Source organism: Bombus fervidus, chromosome 16 (genome assembly GCF_041682495.2).
Source record: "Bombus fervidus isolate BK054 chromosome 16, iyBomFerv1, whole genome shotgun sequence".
Classification (NCBI taxonomy): Eukaryota; Metazoa; Arthropoda; class Insecta; order Hymenoptera; family Apidae; genus Bombus; species Bombus fervidus.
Window position 1 is genome coordinate 1,672,568 of NC_091532.1, and position 22,541 is coordinate 1,695,108.

A 22,541-nucleotide genomic window follows, 5' to 3' on the forward strand; every position below is an offset into this window, starting at 1 on the left:
TCTACGTTACGAATTGCAGATACCTTTCCTTTCATTTATCGACGATAGAACGTATGTTAAATGGTACAGCATAATTCCGCTCGTATTGAAATGTCGTCCTGAAGCTAAGAATCTGCTTTAGAATCTAATTTTGTTGGAAATACGATTTCAATTGAATCGGCAATAACTTATTATGGCGATCGATGCGATTGTAAATAATCAAATAAAGAAAAGGATCGAATCGTCGAACAAACGTTTTCTCTGCGATCGAAATATTTGATTTGTCAGCAGCTTTCGAAATTTGTTGGGGTTGAGAAAGATCGACTGTCGTTTATCTTGCGAAAATTGCCCGAGAAACGAAGCTCGGCAATCCCGAAACGACGATAAATTATTTCGTCGACCATAATCCACTGGCTGATTTAGATTTATGCCTCCCTTTAAACAGTTCGCGCGTATACGTCTACACGACCGTATCGTCATCCATGTGACGATGACAACACGAGTATCGTCGCAAGTAAAACGTAAATGATTTATTCGTGTGATTGTATAATATTTGTTTCGTTTGTTATAAATCAAGGATTTATTGAATATTTTTATTTTAATTGCGTCGGCGTACAATTACTGATACTATCGGCATAGCACGAATCGTTGTATCGATTTCTGAAAGCTGTTGAAATTGGAAGGTGAATCGAACTGAATGAAGCCACGATGAGGCACGATTAGCAGAATTCGTGCTATTCTCATCATGAAGGGTCGGCTTTAAATTGCGTTTCAACACTTAGCTGCTTATCGCGCTGCTGATACGGTATGGAATACCATGTTGTGGACATATCGAGTGGTTAATTTTCGGACTATTCGCGAAACGGATATGTTCATGGTTGATTTGTGTTTACTGTTTAACGATGAACAAGAGACTTTGCTTGTATCTACGTTGCGTATTTCAACTTTTCACATCTCGTTTAAACAATTGAAAATAAAAATTCGTTTGTTTAAAAATCCAATCACTTTGTGTATATTTTATAAATGATAATATACACATATATGTATCTTATTAATCATCACATTTAAGACCAAAAAAGTTCTTTGATTTCCGTTTTGTTTGTTCGTAGATTTTGTTTTTCCTCGCGATATCAATACAATTTGTATAAACAATACCCGCGTTTTAATAAAAAGATACGTTTTTTACTTCGATTGGAAATCTTCGCTTTTGGTAATTCGCTTCTTTACCATTTCAACTGATCAATTATTCAACGTAAAATGAAGGAATTCCTTCGCGTCGAGAAATTGAAAAGCGTTGAGAAATTGAAAAGGTAACAATGAACCGAGGCTAAACGCAGGAGACGTTGTCACGCGTTGTCACGCGAAAATGTCTCGTCCTTTGTGGGCCTTTTTTCACCGGAGTAGTTTCGAACTTAAACGAGCCGCGGCTGACCTCACATCCGGTCCTCCCCGGGGCGTGAATAGAATCAAATGGAACAGGGGGCTTACTAAATGACAATGGTCAACTCGTACGCGCCGGTTCTTATTTCCGGTGCAACGTTGCGGACATTGTTCATCGCGTCGCGTCCGTGTCTCTCCTGCCTCTCGGCTTGGATCCAACGAACACCAGAAGCAGCAACCAGCGCCAGAGTATTGATATTTCCACCGACAAAAGGGGACAATGACGCGATGATTGCAGTTTCTTCCACGCTCGCGTTTTCCGCGTTCATTGTTTACATCGTGTTCGCTTTTTGCATGCCCATCTCGAGAAATACCTATGAGTAGGTTGCGAATATGTTTATGCTCTTGTAAGAATATAAACAGCAACGATATTCAGAATAAATAATATGTAAAAATATATAATTTACGTATATGGTAAATTCTGCAAGAATCGTTGTTGAGGGAGGAGATGTATATAATTGCTAGTCTACGGATATTTATGTAAATTCAGATTTTTATCAATATGACCGCGACAATTTTTATCGTTTGTCGCGTCAATTAGCAAAATTAAAAATAACGCGACGAAAAACAACAGATATAATACGTGAAATTTTACAAGAACATACACAAGGAAAAATGCGATATTCGATAATGGAATAATCTCAATTGGATTGAAATATCGGTTTTCAATTCTAATCGTTTTACGTTTGATTGGAATTATTCTTCGTACAATGATACAATACGAGATCTATGAAGAGCTATAGCTGTGGGATGTAAGGAAATAATTATGAATATCTCTGATATTGGGTGTCTAGACGTTAACTGTTATATACTCCATTCAATTGCTTCAATTACGGATTAGTGTACCACTCTTCGTAAGTGGTATATTCAAGATTTTCCTCTACGACGTCTATTTCGTTTTTGTCAAATATATCTGTTGGAGAAACTATACAATACGGTTTAATACCTTTCGGAAGACACCAAAGTTTTAACAATTGTGGTCATAATTATAATCAGGGCGTATAAAAGTCTTAAATCTTTTCTTTTTTTTTTTTTTTTTTTTAATATATTCAATAATCCAAAAATGGTAGACTTCCATTTCATAGTATAATTTCATTTGTTACAGTTACCGAATCCTCTCTATCTAAAATTCAAGCACTTTCGTCCCCTCCAACCTCAATCTCCAAAAATTCCCAAAATAATACTGCTCGAATCATAGCTCTCTTCTACAGAAAAATTCGCTAATGTGTACGCATATGTAACTGTTCAACCAAATTCCCTCTATTACAGTTACCCAAACTACTCTTTCTACTACTTAAGCACTTCAATCCTTTTAAACATTACCGAATTCTCATTTTATCATCCCTGGTACTTAATTTCTTCCAAAAACAGCGCTAGAGGGAATTGTATCCCTATTCTCGAAGACCCTCGAACGTTTCCAGCGGTCTGTAATCGGAAAGCGATCGTGGAAGGTCACGTTATTCGGCCCTGCGAATCAACGACGTCATAATTCGCAGTGAGAGCAGATGCCAGGGGCCGGGCGAGCGTTATACGGTTAAGTCCGGAGTCCCGAGAAACACGATACCTAATCCCTCCTCGAAACGTATTAAGTGACTGCCTTCAGCTGGGACCAGCCAAGCTCCAGCATGGAAAACGAAACGATACATCGACCCATACCAGCCGCCCTTCAAAAAGAAACTGAGAGATGCACTTGTGACAGACGTCCGACTTCCTTCTTACAGGCCTCTTCCTTTTAAATCCAGTAAGATGCCGCTGTGTAAACCGAACAACTCACAGTTAAACACGATGAAAAAAGAAGGGTCGAAAGATTAGGTTGATTTTTCGGGGCTGTTAATAGGCGACGAGTTGAAAAGTTAATAAGAATCATAGATCGGATCAAATGATCTGACGCGTAGATCGAGTGCCGAACGTAGCTTAAGTCTACGTCATTGTGTTTCGAGGATTACCAATAATTCTTAAGCGTTCTTTGGAATTACAACGTAAAAACAAACTGTTTCCGTTTGGTAGGTGGTCCGATACTTTTGTATAATACATACTAAAATATAGTAATTTTTATCTCACACAAATCGATGTATTAAGATACGATATAAACAAATTTCGAATTTTATTTTATCAGAGCTTTAAACAGTTTCAGTTTCTACCGAACGAACTACTCAAACTAAAATATTACAAGTAGGAAGAACCTTTAAAAAAGTTGAAGGAACTAATTATTATTTAGATAATCCTGCTCGAGCGTGCATTTGAGAATTCAACGAGATAAAATTAAGATTCTGTTAATTTAATTAGTATGGTAGAGATTATAGCGTAGAATAGAAGGAAGTTCGATAAAAGACGCTTTTGCTATTCATGGAGCAAAAGTTTGCGAAAATATTCCACACGACACGCTTTTCTCGTTCAAAAGTTCTTTCCACCTCGAGTAATCCGTAATTATTCATTCATGAGCCTGAAAATCGGAGGTGGAATCGAGCTCTTACGCTGAATAACTGAAACAGATTAAGTTATTACGCGATTATGCGAATACCGCGGAAATGTTTGCGAAACGCCGCGTAAGGAATCTCTGATAGACTTATTCGTATTATTCTCTTCTTCTCGCCTTTCATCGTGGTTGCATAACTTTTTCATTCTTTCTTCGTCGAGTGTCTTAAAAAGAGGATAATCCATGAGATGCGAGGATTCGTATGTAAATGACAGTGCGCTGATAAAAATCAGATTCGGGTCCTTAAAAGAAAACCGTCGCGTTTCATCCAGTTACTAACCTTTTTCTTAATGAAAACCTTTCTACGAGAGACAACCATGAAAAGCAAATTATATCGCCATCGTTTCTCGATCAACATTAACACGAAATTGTTGCCAAAGACAAGGAGAACCCCCGATGTGTTTCACGATAAAGCGATCCGCTTACACGGCATATTACCAGACCGAACGTGTAGCCTTTTTCTTCGATCGTCATGAACCCGTGAAGCTCGTATTAAATCGTGACATAAGCCTATTAACAGCGAAGATTTATCCCCGAGCGTCGCTCGATGGCTTCGTGTGCGTGCCCACGCGATTTCACGGCGCTCGATCCGTATAATTTTCGAAATGTCGGAAGGCAAACGATCCCTTCTCATCTTCTCTACACGCATCGTGCATTCTTTACACAGAACACCGACGACTTCCGTTGAATTATCGGATTTTCGAAACTTTTTTCGCTTCTCTTTCCATAGTATGCTATTATAGTAAAACCTTGATTATCGGAATTAAAAACAACGCACACGCTGTTGGAATAATCGACTTTACTTTCCTACGAGAGAAGAAAATATATGCGAAACCGTTTTACGAATATCGTTATTAAGTAGGGACATTTTTTAATGGAAACGAACAATTTTCATTCAGATTCTGATCACTTTTCACGTCTGATTACCGACAAGCAATCCACAAAATATTTGCCATATGACCCTTAACACGATTTACTGTTCGTTTAACTGCGCGGAGAAATTGTTGGATGCTCGCCGGCAGACACGTTGGCAGACATTATTCCTCGAAATTGATATAAAATAACATTAATCACGATGCTCAACAATTGTGCTTATACCTGTGATTATGCTAAATATTATTAATCTAAATGGCACGATCGTATTACATGCACGAAACAATAGCGGAATTAACATTGTTTATGTATATCGGGTGGAAATTTTAACTTCCGATTCAATTTTGGCTGAATCGTTTATTTAGAAATTTTGCACGAAAATTATAATAAGATACGATATATTAATAAATCGTTTATGCCAGATATATTTTTATACGGCAATAATGAAATTTGATCGTTAATTTTACAAAAAGACTTGTAAATGCGATTTCCAAAGAACGAAAGACTTTTTAAATAAATAATGCACAATTTATGCGTTCTTGTTATATGGTGCTTGTATTATGTCTATGCTTATAGATTTATAAAAGATTTAAAGGTTCGAGAATGACTAAATGGCTAAAATATATGCAGAAACAAATAAAACAGATACTCGTATTTTGAATTTTAATGGGTGAAACAACAAATCTCTACTCATAATAGATTCTATTTCGTAGTCGTGTACTGATAAAAATATAAATTTGCAGAAAAGATCGCAGTATAGCGATAAAAGAGTTATAATAACATTTCAATATGTACTTACTCATTAAGTCGATATCGACTTTAATACCTCTGATAGGATTATTCTTTTGATTTTATTTAATGATAATACGACACACGAAATAGATGTATGTACGTATATGTCTGTACAAAGAGCTATTGAAAGGGCTTGACGATATATATCATTTTATGCATAATGAACGACAGAAACGAATCTGCTGAAACCGAACGAACTACAAATATTCAATTAATCGAATATATGACTGGTCAAATGGAGCCACAACAACGAACAGTGAATAAAATACATTTTATGCTTCGGTGATTAAAGCAAATCGTTGATAAGCCAATACATGTGTTTTAAACAAATGTAATTTCTAAAATGAGACAAGCTAACTTGCATTATAAATATGCCTATAATTTATACACGCGATTCGAAATAATTATGTACTTGTAAATTACTAAATATTGTAAATTATTAATTATTATATATATATATATATATATAGTCTGATGTATTGCTTTACGATTGTTTTACGTACATTATGTACATTAATGTCAACAGTGATCTTTGTAAGGAGGGAATGAAGAATTCTAAATCTCATCATTTACGATCTCGGCAATGAAACAAAAGGATCGAGATTTTCTGGCTTTCGTTAAAACCACGGGAGGCTTTTAGCCACACCAAAGAAATCCATGTATATTGCGGCCAGACCACGAAACCTGGCAACTGAGTCTTTATGCATCTCGGAACTTTCATTACTGTTATGGTTTCCAGACCGAAAGAATAAAGCACCGGCAAACTCGAAATCGCTAACGCGATATCGCTGAAAGAGAGCACGCTACTACGCGTTTCGACGTAAAACAATTGTTTTCAGCTCGCGTTGCTCGTGGATCTGCCATGGAAGCCTTTTCTTCAAACGACATTTGATTGTCTATTGAATGCACAATTCGCTGAAACCGTGTATCCTCCAAGAGAAATGAAAGTTAGTTGCTTTCTGCTTTGATTCGAAGAAAGAAGAAGAAGCTATGAATGCGCAAGCTTATCTTGCAGTTGTTTCTGAAATAATTTCAATATATTGCGAAACGAAAACATCGATCGAAATATCTATATCAAAAGAAATAAATAAAAGCTCGAAGTAAAATTATTTAATATACTAGCTAAAAGCTTGTCACAGATTTAAAGGCCTGGCTGTCAGTTTGTGAGGTGTACTTTAATTACATTATAAAATGGAAAAGTTTCCTAGCTCGCGTAATTCTATTTTCAGCTGCTGCGAAACATTCTGAAAGTTCGGAACACTACGAATTACGCTACAAACCGTGTCTTTGTTATTTTAACCGTTCGCCCAGCAATTACATATTTTCAATTACACAAGTCTATTTTAATATTTCACCAAGCCCAACTGACGTACACAAAAACCCATATACTTTATATCTTTTAAATTATTCAACAATTTATTAGTTCTATTTTCCGGTTGGTATTACCTTCTCGGTCTACATCAATATCTTTGTAACTTTTCTTCTCATCTATACACGTAGAACATTCTGACAAAGTACAGCCGGAAAAAGTTAACTTTACATTTCTATGTATCTTTATAATTTTGATTTCTTTCTGAACTCCCTTCTCTCTAACAAGACAAAATTATACTAAAAAAAAAACTATGAAAATATTTTTAACAAAGTACTATGTCTATACTGCAATATCATAGAAATATTTCTCACTAAACTTACTCGAAGAAAAATAACTTAAAGGCCTATTTATCTACATATTCAATCTCCTTTTGCGACTCTACCATCGATTTAATGCCCGCGAAAATTTCTCGAATTCCATATACCAAGATCGATCTTTACGTTGCAAGCGATGCAGCATTAAATTAACGCGAGGTCGACGTAACACCCGAAGGAATGCTCGTAACGATGCGACCATTGCCAATTAAATCGTCGAAAATCAACGACAACGATATCAAAAAAAAAAAAAAGAAAAAAAAGAAAAAAAGGTGATCAGCGAATCTGAAGGATACAGAGAATGAGCTATCGGCAAATTGTGGCGATGGTATAGGTGAGACGAGTGTGGAAACAGGGGTAGATAGGTGGCTGGTCATGCAGCAGGAATCGACAGGTCATTCGTTAGCGTCAGTATCAATTTTCGGATTAAACGGTAGTTATACATCGACGACCACGTTGCAAAAACTATTGCAACTGACGTACATCTACGCACGCACACACGATCACGATACGTATATTTAAACGCGTAGAAATTCACGAAACAGTCGCGACGCAGCTGATTATTTCGTAATTAAACTTTTCATTATGAAATCCGAAATCTCGATGCAACGTCACGTTTCATCGACACATTTTCACATTTTGATCACTCGCGCACGGAGCATTGATCGTTAATTCGATCAGGTTGTAACTCTGTTTCCTGTGCGCTATATTTTTGCAGACTGTTCGTTACATTTTTTTTATGATATCTAATTGTTGCAAAGTATTTATAATCATCGAAAAATGGATTATAAGATAAGTTTGAAACTGTACGGAAACTGTAGAGAAAGGAAGAGATGTCTTATATATCCTGAATGAGTCAAATAATACTTATTTTTGTCTACATATGTCACATACTTATCCGGTAAGATATTAGCGAACGAAACAAAAATAGACTCCCGTTCTACTTTCCTGTCATCGTTCATTTATCAAAGAAAAAAAAAACATAATGGATTAATAATAGCACTAATGCTTTATACAATCCCTTCAATGTCGTTTTCTAACTTTCATCGCTATCGATCTGTCCGTGTTACAGCATCAACGTAATTCGAATAAAAGATCGATAAACCAAAATCAAAATCGAAATTCAATAATCAATAAACTACGTTCTAATATGTTATAAGTATATTGTGATGATAAGAATGTTCGATTGAAATTAATAAGAGGCACGGAAAATTACGTTACACCAATACTAATTTGAAATACGAATCAATTAAATCGCGTTGATATATTTCATGGATAAACGATAATACCTGGTTTATAACTGTTTTACAAAGCTACACCTTCCTTCATCGAAGATTAATAAGTTACGTTGGTCGGTTTGCGGCTCGAGGAATTACAAGGGGCACATGCGGGAATAATTGAAGAGTACGGACAGAAACCAGTATGGATGGGTGAGTTTTTATTAAAAGGATCGTCGAAGCCCATTTATCGAAGATCATACGATATAAAACATTAAAAAGTTTTCGACCTACGAAGAGCGCGAGGCTGTGCCCGTATGATTTTCCTGGTGAATTAGCGTGACGTTTCAATTTTATTTATTAGTCTTGCCACTTGGAAGAGAGATCTTCCAAGTTCTCGAGCAGCAGGAAAATGTTGGTATTTTATGTGGGTATTTTTAAACGAGATACAACCCTCTACGTTGTTTTGTTTATTGCATCGTCCGCGTGGTTCATTTAGCAGGAAACTCGAATGATGTAGGTAATTTGTGAAGCTATAAAACGATATGTTTACCAGAGGAGTTTAGTAATTGGCATATGTGTTTCGTATTGGCTTATTAAGTAACAGAGTCGTTGGATTTATTAAACCATCGGTGAATATAATTTCCTAAGTAAAATATGGAAAAGCTTTCATAACGTTTGCTTCGTGTTATATTGTCCTCTTATAGAATATCCTTTGAATATGTTTGTTTAAAACGTGAAAGCAACTCACTCAAATATTAAGTTAGTTTAATTAGAAATTTATCGAGACTTATAAATTTATAGGATATTTATACAATTTAAAAGTATATTTATATTCTTAGATCTATTTATTACGAAGCAAATATACAATTACTGATGCGTTACTTAATGCACGATGATTGCCAATTTTTCTTTCCAGATTCCATCAATTTTCTATTTTATTCTCCAAAAAACATTTCTCACAAAATTCTTCGTGAAAATTCTTCTAAACTCGTTGACAAGAAACTTCTTCTTTGACACTTGACGTGGTACGAGTACCTCGGAAACCATGCACGAATTCTAGGGACCGTAAGAGCGGTATCGCGTCGGTGATTAGCAATGAACGTGAAGAGTTCAATTAAGCCAATTATGAGGAGCAAGTACCGCATGCTAACGAGCCGCGCAATGTTTTCTAAGAAAGTGACGTGGCCGTCTGGGATGGCGCGCGTTTAACGGACAAAACTGAGGGAGGCCAAAAAACCGGTAATAACGGGGGTTATTATCGCGAGCACTCGAATCATTGAAAGGGGTTAATGAGGGGTTACGGGCGGCGCAAGTCGCAACGTTCGCTCCAACGAGGGGGGACAGCGATCATCGAGAAGGCACGCGCGATCGATTTCTTTCTCCTGAAATAACAACCGACCACCCTATAAGTATGCTGCAATATTGACGTTTCGAGTTCGTTGGCCTGACAAATAATATTGTATACCTATGCTCGCTGTTGTCGCAGGTTATTAGTCAAAGTTTGCAACGCCACGGCCACGTCCATGCAATGCAAATTTCATTGGCAAACGTACGTAATTGTACCGTACGACCGTTTCATCAAGGGCTGTGTGTGTGTTTGGGTGCGATGTAAAACGCCTGATCCTTTTAAACCGAGAATCGTATATTGGTAAGTCTTGTGGTGGTGCAATGTAATCACAATCACGTCGATAATGCGACATTTGAACAGGAGATAATTGAACGTCGCATTTGATCGATGAATTTTTCGTGTCCCCGATTTTCATTCTTGTCGATTTCAACGATTATTCCAAACGGAAGGAACTATTTCTTTTTCAAGAATTGGCGTTTACTTTCACGTTTGAATATCCACAATTCTATGTTACTTAAACGTTATTTCCCGTAAAAGAAAAAATTCCTTAGCATCTATTCAATCTAGCGAGATAGCAGCAGCTTTCAGATAGATAATAACGGAGAGATAGAGGAGAACTAGCTCGAGGAAACTAGAAACGAGAACTCCGATGACAGGAGCAACTGAAACATCGTAACTATAGTCGATGTTCCATAGATGTCAAACCCCATGACGGTAGGAGAATTCTGATACGACACGTTCAAAGAACACTTTAGAGTTCGCCGGTATCCCTAATGAACTTCGAGGGTGGAGGTCTCCATGACGACCTAGGACAACGGCCATAAAGAATGTAATGACGATGCACCAGCGTCGCCCCTTCGGTATAACCTATCTATCGAGTATCGATATCTACCTGTCGAGTGTACTCGAGAAAACTCCTGTCGTAAGTACCTGTCGCACTCGGTAGTACGCATGCACTCGATCCGTGACGTAAACCGATTGTAGGTCATTGTACCCTTTCACGAGGCCCGATTCTTCGAATCTGTCGTTACACGGAATACGATGCGCGACTACTATTTTCAAGAATCCTCGATAACGAGCCCCGAACGCTTTATAAAGATTTAGTTTTTAAATAGCACCGATTGCTCGTTTAAAAGTGCTTCAGAATTTTATAGGTTAAATATTATTATCGATTCGAAAAAGGGAAATAAATTATTTCATGAAGCTTACTATACATGCCATTGGGATTAGTAATTAACGAGTTATCGGATGGATTGTATTTTTACAGCTAAAATAATAGTATTTTCATGCGTATTCGTTTATAAAACGATGAATTTTTGTACCGGATTATGAGATAACGATTGTATGAAATTTTTGTCCCAGATTTCATTTTTGGATATAAATAGTAAGCTTCTGGATAACAGATATAAGGCTATTTTGTTATTTTTTGTTGTTTTCGAAACGCCAGTTTTCAAATCTATCGCGTAAAAATGTTAAACATAACGTAAACGCGAATATTTCCAGTACAAAATTGTCAAATCTTTGTTGTTTTCCAATTATTCGAATACAAAGTTCGAAGCACGAAGGCAAACGTAAGAATGCTTTCGAATAAAAATGTAGCTAAAATCCTTGTGAATCCCAACCTCTTCTAGCCCGTTACGCGTATCTCCTGCGAAACAGAAACAAAAGAGAGAAGCAAAAAGAGATATCTGGCAACGAGGAAGGCTACGTGCCTTCCAGACATCCTCCTTTGCTCCCATATATCTTTAGTTGAAGCTATTCGCTCTATTTTAGACGCATAACACATCCCTCTGTCCGCGTTTCAAACTTTACTTTGATTTACGAAACCCATACAGACGATAGTCACCGTCATGGGAATTGTAAATATTTTGCTACTATGTATTCCCAGAAAACACGACTGTTACACATTCACGTAATATTCGCGTAACAATTTTACGTGTATAAAATTTAATTCCAACGATTTTTATTTGCTTTTAGACACTCGTTATACAAAATTACACTGCTTATTGCAAAACAAGTAATAAGTTGTATTTGATATTGTTCAGAGTGTAGAATCAAATATTCTCCAACCAAGTGTTTCTTCATAGGAACCCAGTTGCTTAATTTTCTTAGACAAGTTTTTCTTAAAAAGGCCCACCTATAAGGACAAACGTCGAACGTTTAGCTAATCTAAACTTTCACATACAGTAAATATTGATATTAATTCGCATAAAAACTTGGAACATATAATTCCCGAGCTACAGTTGCTGTTTTTGTTTCACTTTAGGTCGGTAAAGAAATGGAAGAGTTGCAAACTTTTCGCCGACATCCAAGAAAGTTTATCGATGGTGTACTATAACAGTAACTTATAAGAATGTTTGACGTCGAAATACTGTTCCAATATAAATATCATTTTTTCTATCTTTCTTTCCAATACCAAGATACGTTTCGTATACTTGTCAGAGCTTATACTACCGAAGATATTGTATTTCATACAAGTTATGTCCTTATATTTTATAAAGGATATAAAGGATATTTACTTATTTTATTAGATCCTGAAAAACGTATATTTTAAGATTTCTTTTCGACTATCTCATGAATCGATATCAATGGAATTAAATACTCGATATTAAATTCAAAATATATCAGCTTTCATAATGTTCAGGATATTCTTGACTCGTCAGAACTTACATCCGCGTAGTCACGTTTTATGACAACTTTATTTCCAGTCGTTCTTGACTATGCGAAAGGCAGTTTCAAACTTTGAAACATGCGAGGCGATGTCATAAAAAAAAATGTAGCAGAAGCTTCGACTGTAACTGGGAAAAGTAAGACTACTGTATGCAAATTGATAATATCTGGGTACAACGAACCTACGAAAAAAATGTTTTCATCTCAAATCTACAAACATGATTTTGTTTTATCGAAGATATAATTGTATATGATTTTTTTTTTTTTTACAAATAAAGTCGAAAAGTAATCTCTTAATTTCGCGAAGATTAAACATCTGAACGAACTAAACACTTGTTAAAATATATTATTTATCGTTGTTTCAGCTACGTTTCAAAAAATATTGCTCGAAGTAGAAGAAAATTACACGGAAAGTGATTTCCTAACTTAATTGAAGTTGCAAATACTTCCAACCACACGTTCAAACACGATCCACACGAAAGTACAACATACTAACTTTTTCATTCTAAGTTAAAGTTACGGAGATTGAACGTCGTTATCGATTTTTCTGTTTAAATTGAGCGAAATACTTTGAAACAGCACTAGAAGACTACAGTCCATTACATTACGAAGCTAAAGAGAAACTTATAAAAAATATCTAGACAAAATTATGTAGCGAGTTTAATAAAAACGGTATTCCCGAATTTATATTTTTCACCAGTTATAGCGTATTTTCACCCGTATACGACGGTATACTTTGAAATAATCAAGCCTCCAGAGGTTAAAAACTGAAAATTTCATATTTCATATGCAAAACGTTTTTTTTTTTTTTTTTTTTTTTTTAATGTATATTCGTTCATGAAAAATATTTAGATAAATCAGAGAACCCCAGGAGAGATAACTGCGGTGCAGTGCCGTGTTTTGTCTACCAAGGGACCACATCCGTATGTGTTATATTTATCAAAGTTTAGTTTTTTTCCTGTACAATGATATATTCGTAGAGTTCGTAGAGTGTATACTCTCAAGCTTACATTTCGTGTACACATGTTACGGTGTCAATGGTACAGTTTTTGTTCCGAGATATACCCTTGGGGTGTAGGAGTATTTAGGTGTACGATACATCGCTATAAATTTCACGTATCTTTCTTCGAGCACATTCCTCAAGTTCTTTACTTACCTACCTTTCTTCATTTAATAGTTGCAACGATACCAATGTATAAAATTGACAAAATATTATATTTATTTAATCATCCAAGGAAAAAGGTAAAAATAAACGAGGTAGAATTAATCGCTAAATTATTCCAAGGTTACTAAAAACACAAGAAATATTAAGAAGCTTATTGACAGAGTGCTAGGAATAATAACAATTATATAGATACCGTATCAGTGATAAGAATTAATTACCGTAAATAACATCATTATATTGACACGTGCTTGGAAAATTTCAAACTGCATTAAAGTTTCTCAACGTAACGTCCAACAAACATATTCAATAACTAATTATTATCTCTCTCCCTCTCTCTGTTATATAATAATTATTCCATTTTCTCCCCCGCCCCCGAAAAAAACAATTTTTACGTCACTCTATCTAAACGATACAACTTCCAAAGAAATAATACCTCAAGCGCAATATAATATTTCGCATAAGAAACACCACCTAAACCGATACTTTATCAACTTCCTATAAAAGATAGCCAAGTATGCGCTTGGAAAGGTTAATTCAATAATCATGCCGCCTGTTGGCCGTGCATACTAGAAGAGGCAGAAATGTATTAGGAAAGAAAGCAGAGCGAAGAACGGAATTATGTTTTTTCAGCGTTGGCAATACCTTTTTGACGAGCCTCGAAGTAGGATATTTCTGCGGGAAAATTGTCGAAAATTACACTTTTCCGCCTCCGCCTCGTTTTCTCGCTACTTAACCCAGTTTCCCGTGGAGAGACACGCCTCGTTAGACGACCTGTTCCACGATCGGTAGCGGTTCCGGCCGCCAGCCGTCGGAAGGTGTAAACGGGGTCGACGGAACGACACGATAACGCGGTCCCACGAGCTTGCGCTTTCCAGATAATCGGAAATCGAAAACTACCTTTTTCTAGCCTACGGTCAAGGGACTGCACTTTCTCCTTTAATCGGCCATCGAACGACAGCCATCGTCCATCGTTCCGATATCGGGATAGACGATACAATAGCTGAACTCCGTTATAGCAACGGACTTAAGTTACTGTAAATTCTTCTAACAATAAGTATGGAGTCTGCGGGCATTCGTACGAAGTATTCGGTGGAAAAACGGACCGACGAGATGCTACGGAAAAGCGGAGAGGACCAGCTGAAATTTTGAAACGATGTAGTTACGGGTCAAGTTTTACGAGTGTCTTTTTGGAACGTTGGCGTTGATGTTCATGCTGCATAAATAAAATGTTTCTTCGGAATGAGAGAAGAACGAAGATTTCTTGTTATTTCTCGACGCTTTTCGATTAATTTAGAAACAGACACGGGTCAGATAGATAGATGGCTTCCTTTGCAGCTTGTTTTATAAGAAACAAATAATTTATACATCCGAATATGAGATTCACACATAGTATGAAAATAAATACTGAATAACGAAGAACGTTTTCGTTAAACGATTGTTAAAATACGAACGTTTATCTCGGATAGTTGTGTTGATATAGAAAAATATTATTAAAAATAGAATTCTTTAATTCGATGGAATAAACGCATCGATAAGAAGAATATCATTTTTAGTCGCGTGTCTCTGAAACTACGCGGTTTATTATTTCAATTATTTATTTCTAACGAAACCTATGTCATCTATTATCGTCGATAGATATTCATCTTTATAAGGAATTTTCAGAATGTTATACATCCGAAGATGAACATATCCTCTAAAATTATGCAACAGATACTAAAAAAAAATTGAAGAATTTTTCGTACGTATTACAAAACTGGGGCATTCAGACCCGATAAATTCTTTATTCGCATGGGTAGGCGTAGAGAAAGTGGTACTTGTATAGAAGAAAAGATAAAAGTGCTATTCATAAATACAAGATGAGATGAAGACAAAGAAGGAGATGAAAGTAGTAGACTGCTTAGGTATTGTTATTTATTAAAAATACTTCGTCTTTTTATGCGTCTATTCTTTCTCCATAATATTTCGTTTCAATAATAAACTTGTAAAAGTCACATGGATATTTCGCATTTTAGACGTTATATCGTGTTATAAGAATAAACACTTACAGAGAGCATCGCGTAAAGAAATTATACAAGAATGTGTGGAAATTTTTAAATCTGTTATACAAGCCCAATTCTTCGAGTAAATTGCGAAAGCGAGAAAAAGAATTTTTCACGTAGTTCGAGGTATTTCATCCATGTTCAGCTTGCACTTCGACAAGTTTTATATGAATATATGTATGCAGAGGTGTACATTTATCAAATAACCGAGTGTGAATTCGAAAAAGTAGGAAACGATCACGCTACTTTTTATTACAAGTTCGATATCAGACCGTGGATTATATGCTGACTTATGCGCTGACCTAAACCGGTTGAGTTCCTGCTGCAGGTGAAATATGGAAGGTTATTTGTAATAACTTCTGCTGTTACTTGAATAAGCAAATAGACAGAAGTTAAATTTGCCTAAGCAGGTCACTTATGAAATAAATACCACGCCCGATATTTTATAAGTTACCAGAGATCTGTTCGTCGAAGCTCGATGAAAATCAAAATGTGCGAAGGTCCCTCGTTCTCGTTAGCAGAAATTTGACAGGTGTAGTCACCGATACATAGTTAAATCGCTTAACAGGAAAAGCCAGAGAGATTCTCGCGTCCGTCACTAGCCTTCGGCGCCTGATCTTCGGACATCGATTCCTGCAGGCAGTGTAAAGGCCGCCGGCGCAGTTTAGCTCGTAAAATATTTCGGAAGCTTCCGATTGGAGGACGCTCCCTTTGTGTGCCTCCCTTTTCCTCCGCCGTTTTCCTCCTTTCTGCTGCTGTGTCTCCTGTACAACGCGCTCGATCGTCTCCACGCCGTCTTTCCTCACCCCACCATGTGCTAGGTTCTCTGCGTCGTCTGTGTCGCGTAAGGGGGACCCTCGTACGTACAGGGGTTCACGGAAGAAATCTAACGGCGAGACAGCCACGCCGAGGACGACAAACTCTCGACCGAGTGGGGTGCGAAAGCGAGAGAGGGCCGGAGGAACGAAGAGGAACCAGTAACACAGCCGACCTAGGAGGAAAGGGGCGAAGCAGTTGCAGTTGCAAGAGAAAGAGAGAATCTATACTTCGGAGAAAGGCGGCTCTGGAAGGAGGGTCGAAATGAAGAGAGGCTCTCTCGTGGCTCTAGGAAAACGTTGAGAGGGTAGTGAAGAGGGAGTAAGAACGGTGAGCCAGAGGGAAAAGAGAGAGACGGTTTGGAGGAGCGTGAGTACGACGTTCAGCGACGAAATCAGAAAGAGACGGTGGGAGGGTGGTAAATGGAAGAGCCAACGAGTGAAAGGGATGAAGAAACTCGCAGGGCGATGGAAAATGTTCGCAAAATTTCACTATGGAACGAAGGACGGCATTAGGAGAATCAAAGAGAAAGGACAGGTCTCAGACGGAAGAAATAACCACGCGATAGAAGGAGAAAGGTAGATGGATCGCGAGAAACGACGGAGATAGGATGTTGAACGAAGAGAGAGGAAGCTACTCGAATTGATTGAGAGAAAAGGAAAGAGGGTTCTGGCGCGGCAGTGGCGGCAGTGTCTACTATGGCGGTGTCGGTGGCGAGGACGAAGCGGGGATGTCAATCGATAGCGGTTGCATGCGTCTAAAGCAACCCTCGTCGCTATTCCTCTGCTACTACGGTTACTACTGTCGCCCGTTATTGTTAGAAGCAGTTAATCTGCAAAGTTGCTAGATGTTGTTGCTCCGGCTGGGCTTTCTGCACTGTCGCGCAGTTTAAAACTTTCTGAATTTAGATCGTGCTCGCGCCGCGCCATGGACAGGGTCAACCCAACGCGATGGTTTCGGGACAAACGACTGAAACGTGATTGCACTGGCTATAATTAGACGTAAAACGAACTTGTCCGTGGAAGAGAGAAAAAAAAAACATAACGTTCAGAACTTTCTTTTGATAGTCTCCCTCGTTCCAGCGAGAACGAAACCAGCGAGCTCGGTGAGAACGGAAGCTATTGAATTCTCTGCGACGCGCGACGATTATTTTTATAGTTAGCTAGAACGATTCCGATAGTCAGATGACAGGAGGGACGTTCGTGAATTTTCGTATGAAATATTTTGTTACGACGTTCTTGTATACAGATGAAAAGTCTTTAAATTCTCTTCTGAAGGACTGTAACGACGTTCTTTGTTTCAAAGAACGAATTACTTTGTGCTTGGTAACTTTAATTTAAGTCTCGCTCTCTTTGTAACTCTGTAAGCTTTGTCTTTTTCTTAATAAGGTATGAACAGGTCACGAGGATTGCCGGGAGACTCGCTTTTTCAAGAAAACCTAAACTTGACGTGAAAGGATATTCTTTGTGGTGTATACTTCTATCGGCTCTTTCGATCTAAGCTTATGATTAAAAACTTTCACAAAAGATTAATAACTTTAACAAATTCTCGAGGTTAATCGTGGATGACCTATCTTTTAACTGTGCCATTGACTTTAGTTGTAAATCGAAGATGATTAAGACGAGAAAGCTCAATTTGGAATTATTATTGAAAAAGTGTCTGGCAATCGAGTAAATAATTTACGTATCTACCGATTATAGCAAGCAATAATAGATTTTTATCAATTTCACACACGATTCTTATCGTGTGTATACTGTCATGAAATAGCAACGTCTTCTCTACTGTCGCAAATTAAAAATAGTACTGCAGCGTCTGTCGTATTCTTAGATAACTGTTCACGTTCGAAATTGAAAGAATGTTTCGTAGGAGTTCGGAATGCCAACGTTTTCAAAGGCGCAAGGAACGTAGCTAACCTGTTTCTACGGAGCAACGAAACAATTATCGATCCTAGTTCGTTACTATATGTAGAAGAGTCTACCACAGCCAGACGACTGTAGAAAGATTTCTTCAAGCAGTAGAAACACAGCGCACGATTTCGATTCTCCTTAAACGGCTAACAGAAACTAGAAACAAATCATTCCTTGCTGATAGCAATAGTACAACAAATCTCTGTTTATGTTCCACTTTCTTAAAAATTATTAATTTGCATAAAAATCTACAGTTCACCGATAAAACTGAATATCTTCCTTCTAAGCGATTTTACTTCTAAGGTTTCAATTTATGAAACGACCCGTGTACTCCAATTTCGTACAGTATCCAATTAAGTAGCAATTTAAACGAATCACAGACTCGGATCGCCCTAATAATTTCGATCCAATAGTTTCACGCACACCTTGTTATTGACACCGTTTATTTTTCCAGTCGATTCACCGAAACACCGAATCAAATTCATAGACTCTTAATGGCCCTCGACCTCGGTTTTCGAAGTACGTAAGAATACCACTTATTGCCAGGAACAAAAAATAAAGCGGCAGTTAAAACACAAGAGTAGTTGTACGTATATACGAGGTCTCCCTTCCCTCTAATCGCTAAACTAGCACTTGTAGAAAATTTCCTTCTAACGAGCACAGTGGTCCCTCTATAACGAAGACGAATATCCAACATCGGATTCGTCTCGGCAGTGGCTGCTGCACCAGGATTCTTGTAATAAAATAAATGGAACTTCCGTCGAGCACGCTGCAACGTCGAGAAATGAAATGTGACCCTCCATGGAACGCAATAGGGATCAGTGTTTCTTTGTGTCGAGCAGAGCCACGAAAAAGCATAACCTTTTATAGCGTACCATGAGAAAGAATGGTCGAGTTTTATTACTTTCACTGCCAACATTCGAATAACTATCAGCAATTAACGTGCACCAATTTTTATCTCAACATATCTGACTTCAAGCACCAATGTATTTTAGGAAATGTATTCCGTCTCTAGAATGTACGCTTATGAGGATATATCAGATTGTATAAAAATACTTTACTACGTTCCCGATTTCACGAACAAATTTAGAACGATGCGATTTATATAGATCCGAATAATTTTTCGACACAGTTATTATAAATACAGGTATCCCCCGTATAACCTGGTAGTTAACTTCGGAAAAGTGCCAATCTATATTATACGAAGCAAGAGATTAGTACAAAAAATAAAAGGACGACGTTGCTACTCGTGATATTCGTCTCCTGTGATTTTCGCGTATCGTAAAATATGCAATTTTCCAGCCATATAACGCGACAGAGAATGAAATAAATTTCCAAGGGGAACGATAAGCCATAAAATACTTTCGACGCGCATTGCAAAAGCAGACTGCCAAGACATACTGTATCGTTTAAACTAATCCTCGCGCAGGCAGGGCGTCCCGATCCCTTTCGTTTGATATTTCGTCATAGCGTGGTAATTGATAGGAAGATCCTGTCCCCCTTCCTATCCGGCCGAAACGTAAAACGCAAAAAAGATCACTGGGCGTAACCCGACGGGGTAACGCTGAGTCACGAGTCGAAGATTTATGGGATTTTACACGCTTCTCAGGAAAACGATTTCCACGTGAACCGTTTCATTGACTCCTTTGCCGGTATCACTCGACGAGATTCGCGAGTTCAGCTGCAGCACCGGCACTTTTGATTTAAATTGATTGTCCGATGAGCGCACCATTAATTATTAAACTAATCGGTAATTAATCAAAGACTTCGTTGAACTCCCGTCGGTTTTTGAAATACGATAGCCCCGGGTCTTTTACGTTCTTTTTATTTAACGTTCCTACGGAATCGGTGTCATTCCAGCGACCCTTACATCTTAGATCTTCATTTTTCAAGCGTGGAACACTGAACTATAATAACCAAGGATTGCCGTGACAGAGTAATTTTTAAAGTCTTCCAGCTACATAACGATAAAACACTGAGAAAAGGAAAACCATCGACGTAATACAAGTATCGACAGTAAAAATGAAGCAAGCACAAGAGTACGTCGATAGTAATATAGGGTTTCTATTATCGAGGTCTTTCATAAAGAGTCGACTAAAAACGTCACGAAAAGAGTTCAAAGCACATATCCTGTATCACAAAGCCAACGAATCGTGTCGACCAATAAATTTCGTTTGCTGCTACGTGTCCAAAATTGAATTACCTTTGGAGAAATTATTAAACCTTCGGCAAAGTAAATTCTCCGCGACTCTGATTCCATGTACGCAATCGCAAACCACAAGGAAATAACTCGAAGTAATGTCAGACATTACAGACGTTCCAATACTGTCTTAATTCCAACGATGTACCGATGGAACTCCCGCCAGCCAAGTCTTATCGAAACCACGATGACCATCGAGGACTAATCGATTAATTACCGTTCATAATTGACCCAAATCTAGCTAGCATTGTATTGCTGTACGTACAAGCTAACTGGTCGTTTGTTTAGAACGTAACTGGAATATATAGCACGTGGACCTAAATTTTGTTCTATCCCTTCGACTTCTTTTCGTATGTACGGTAGCCTCTTGTCCATTATTTGCCTTTGTCTGATCGAACATTAATCAAATACAGGTACAGATGTTTGACAAATTTTTAAACTCGATTTTCTCAAAAATGGCATTTTCCACGCCATTTTATCATCCGTAATTTTCGTATTATTACGAGTTTGAGCCATAGAATTTCCGTGACATTCGCTTGTATTACGAATTTAGATGCACGGTGTATGTTCACTGGAGATTTCCTTGCGGAGGCGAGGAAAGGGAATACAGCAGTCCCACCAAAGTTCCTCGAATATTGTTGCACTGTAAAACTCCACTGATCCACTTAACGTCGTATCCACCGCGATATCGCCACCAGAAATAAGTATCTTAAGCCTAAGTGGATCGAGCGAATTCCGCGGTAACGCGCTTACGCGACATATTCCTGGGAAATTTGTGCCTGAACTGGTTACGTCATAAATTAAATTCTGTATCAGCCGCAGGATAATCGAAGGCTGCGTGCAAGCCCGTCTTTCATTAATAAAACAACTACACTCAGTGATCTAGGGTCAAGGCCTAACAAAGGAAGGACGTAAACTAACTGCCCTCGTACGCTTTCGTTTATTGGAATAAGAATCAAGATTAATCCTTGTTGAAGCATAAAATTTACCAATCTAAATTGATCGCATCGTTGACCATTCGCAGGTTAAATACGACGCCGAAATGCTAAATTTTCATAAATTATAAAAATGAAGATATACCGAGCAATAATTATTCGCACAATTTTCATGAAATACGCTCGACGTTCCTTAGATATGCTAATGTCTATTTTTCAAAAAAATACAATTTCCAGTGAAGAAAAATTCCTCCGCCGAATCAAAGATCGTAATAATCTATGTATGTCAACGCGATAGTCTCAGTTTTTGTGATATAAAGGAAATTAGTTATTTTAATAATTAACCTTCCTAGGTAGGGATCAAAGGAAAACAATATCGAAGCTCGGCTGTGTCCACGGCTTCATTGTGTTCGACGCCTTTTACGCCGCGTATTCGTCGTTGATTGCGTTCACATCCTGTTATTCTCCCGTCCAACCCTTTGAAGGGTCAGCTTTGAGACCGAGCCGGACCGTCACAGTGAATATTTTGCATGCTAGATAGACTTTTGCATTTATTGACGCGGTCGATTAAGAAGAGAAACAACGAGGAGTTCAACACGACTGCTCGTTTTTTTCCTTCCGAGCCCTGCAAACAGGGAGAAAAAAGGTTAACGCACAGACGCGTCATCGTATTATTAGTTAAGCTCGAGCGTATTTAACGATGCGCGAGCTGCTCTCCATATATCGCGTTCAAAATGCAAATTAACGTTGAAACTGAGTTTCCAGCGCAAAAAACTCTGATTATTGAGTTAATTAAACGCTCTATTACGCCGGTCAGTGGCTCGCTGTTTAGCGTGCTAATGAATTAAATGATCGAGCACTTGCGTGATAAATTACGAGGAATTTATTTTTAACTATCCTTCGACGAACTTCGAGTTTTAAGTATTCCACTTAATTCGATACTATCCCGTAATAAATTTGTATTATTCTGTATAATAAATTTATTACACAGAGCA

At 37.7% G+C, this 22,541-nt stretch overlaps 1 protein-coding gene across 4 annotated transcripts in view; it reads right to left on the reverse strand.

Moving 5' to 3' along the window:
* The window catches only part of LOC139995852 (neural-cadherin-like), a 242,297-nt gene that overhangs the window by 204,257 nt on the left and 15,499 nt on the right, over positions 1-22,541 (reverse strand). The gene's annotated exons all lie outside the window — the stretch shown is intronic.